We start from the raw sequence: 3,385 nt of genomic DNA, 5'->3' as shown, positions 1-3,385 counted from the left end.
ACAGATTTAAAAGGAGAAATACTCGGAAATGCAAAAAAAAAAAATGATTTCTTATTATATTTTTTTTCTCTTTCATAAGAAAAATGCCACAAATACATGTTAAAAACTCAAAAACCAGGAGGGGGACTATATAATATTCTAACCCGCTATTCTAACTCTTTGTATGGTTTTATTCATCCACTGTCACTTTACACTTTACCTTAAACTCTAACCGCACAGGTTTTTCCATCTGTGGACTCTTCCAGTGCTGTATTCTGTTATTGCGTTCAAGCTCATCCATTTTGGGTCACTGAGCTTTGGCTCAGCAGGTACAGTTGCTGCCCCCAAACTGCAATGATGGCATTTCTATTTCGAGTTTCTTCGTGTGTCAAAGTGTCCCTGGGCAAGACAATGAATTCCCACATTGCTTGGATTTGCTCAGTGGTGTGTGAGTGTGAAGCGCTGCACGCAGGGCCATGAAAGATCATGGTTAAACAGCTATGTGGAGAACTTTGTCAAGATTATGGTCCTTCCACTCATCCTTTGGCTGGGTATAGCAGTTTGTCAGGGTTTCAACTCAGCTTGTAAAGGTTAGTTTGCCCTTTTGACTCTATATTTTACCTTATAATCATTATTTGATTTGCAGAAAAGGCATAGACCTAGCCTTTTAACTTGTGATCTCTGTTGAACTTTTGCCACATAAAATTGTATTTTAAAAAGCAAATATGAAAGACTGTTCTGGTTGACAAGTCCACAATTTCAGCTTTATTACAAGCCGTCTTTATTTTCTGGCATAAATATTGTTGCGACTGAATAAAGCTGAAAGAGAAAACAACATATTTAGACCGATCAGTAGAAATATGTCAGGGAGGAAGTGGCTGAGGACAGCGCGGTAAACAGAGCAGCTGTCAGTATTTGTCTGTTTAAAGAATTTTCCATTTGTTCCCTCTTGACAAACACAGACATAGTCCTTGAGAAAACATGCTTTATCTCCACCCCAGCACACCTCCCCGCGGTCTCTGCTATGATATTTGATCGCTGTGTTCACTGACCTTTGCAGTGGTTCCTGCAGACTACTTCTAGTTGGAGAAACTCACGCAGATCCGCCTGAAGTGATATTGGTTTGGTTTTAATTCAATCCCTTGTGCTTCTGTTATGTCATAAAAGTAAAGATCCAGAGATGTCGGCCCTTTAAACCAAACTATTAACTGCAGAAATGATGCTAAGTTTCACAAATAACTGCATCTTCATTCGCTTTTTTTTTTTTTTTTAACTCAATATCTTAAACCTATCAACGGTTTCTGGGTTAGTATGTAATCATTTTTGTACAAAAAAAGCAATTTATTAAATTAATTTTTAACCACATTTTTTATTCACAACAGGTTTCATACTTTTCCAGATCCTGCAGAAAGTGGTTAAAATGTTAAGATAAGAAAGGACCATTCATATGTATGTTTCAAGTTTTTATTGAACAAACTTTTTTTAAAATTATGAATAAAAAATAATGCCTTTTAGTATCACTTTTTATTTTGATCAACAAAAAACATCTTTGAGATTCCAGATTCAAATATAAAAACCTAATATTTTGGGTCTTTTAGACCTCTTTGTTTCTTTTGATTTATAAAAAGGGGCATCTTAATTTGGGTTATCATACGTTTAGTGAACTTCTAGCTCAATTTTTTTAAGAATTATAGATTTATGAGATTTTTGTTCTTTTGTGAAGTAGATTTATTATGAATTCAGGAACAAAGAAAATTCAAGACAATCATGATTTTTTTTTTTTTTTTTAAATCAGAGCCTAAAAAACTACAAGCCAGATTCATAAGTCTGTGAGGATACTGTCAGAGTCCGGCTGGTTTAACCTCCTCAAGAAGCTTGTTCCAGGGCTGGAAGACAAAAACTACATAATTTGACAGTGTGTGATTGGTCAAATATATTAACGTAGGTGTGGTTAGGAAGCTGGATACCAGGCTATTGTGCTGGGGTGGACACTGAACAGCTCGATGTGACACATGTCTCAGTACACCGTCTATATTTGCTCAGCAGTGGTTTAAAGCTTCTACCTGGAGATTGACTGAATCAGGTCATTTTTAGAATCTGATTGACTCTATATCTGTGAACCTTTAGTAATTGGGCTTCTGCAGACCGAGCAGAAAAACAGCTGTGTGGTTGGGCAGATCAAGTTTAACAACAAATTTCCCCTTGTTTTAAACAACTTACTGTCTTAATCGAAGTGTCCTTACTGGAGTAAAAAAACAAACTGTTTTTCTCACATTTTTCTTCAGCCTTTTTTCTCTAAATTGAAAAGTGGAAACATAACTGAAGTTAGAAAAGAAAAAAGAAACAAAAAACTTGTTTTCTTTTCTTAGACAGAATTGCATGATTTCTCGTTTCCCTTCTTTAACTCCCTTGAGTCCTTTTATCTTAGTCTAAAGGTTTTAGTCGGTGAAAGGCTGCTGGAGAAGGTAAAAGGTTTCCAGGGGCCAGATTGGATCAAAAGGGTTGCTTTAATGTTTAATCTTGAAATAAATAATGCAAAAGAAACCAATTGGTTGGAATGTAAATACAATTCAATGCTGGTAGCTTTCCTCTAAACCAGCCCTCTTCCCACCAACTTCCTCCATATGTGGAGAAAAACGTTCCGAAACAAGTCGTCAACCAAAAGTCTTAAGATGTTTATCACACACAGGATGAAAACCCTTTGAATATATCCTACTTCAAATTATGAAGAATTACTAAATCTGTCAATACGTTCTTTTTTTGCTGTTTTTTTCTAAATGTAGGGTTTCCACACTCAACGGTCAATTTATTAGGCACGCCGGTCCAACTGCTCGTCAATACAAGTTTCTAATTAGCCGATCACATGGCAGCCCCTCAGTGTATTTAGGCACTGAGGGGCTGTACATACGTACATATTCCACGACTTTGCACTCTGAAATACCTTGTATTATATACGCCAAACACGGTTTTTGCGTGCATATGATTCGCAATGGTAGAGAATGGGTTGCGCCTGCGTACAATATACACGACTTTTTAGGTTTCGTTTTGATCACGTGGTCAGAAATCCTCCGGCTCTTTCTAAATGACGTCGTTCCCGGTTAAGGTTAGGATTACGGTTATGGTTAGGGTTAGAAAAGCAAATTGTTCGTTTGTGGGGCTGTCTGTGATGCTCACGGCTCCACCAGGGGACGTGTCAATCGTGGAAAACACATTTTAGCACGTTTAGGACCGCGCGTATTATATGCACGCAAAAATCGTTTTTTGCTGTATATTCTACACGGTATTTCCCAAATCGTGGCATATGTACGCATGTTACTGAGACTGGGCTGCATATAGACATGGTCAAGACCAGGGTTGGGCAAACTTATTGACTTGTTGGCCAAAAGGGTTCTAAAATTTGACGCTT

This window comes from Oryzias melastigma, linkage group LG7 (genome assembly GCF_002922805.2).
Source record: "Oryzias melastigma strain HK-1 linkage group LG7, ASM292280v2, whole genome shotgun sequence".
NCBI classification, from domain to species: domain Eukaryota; kingdom Metazoa; phylum Chordata; class Actinopteri; order Beloniformes; family Adrianichthyidae; genus Oryzias; species Oryzias melastigma.
This window is presented reverse-complemented; position numbering follows the sequence as displayed.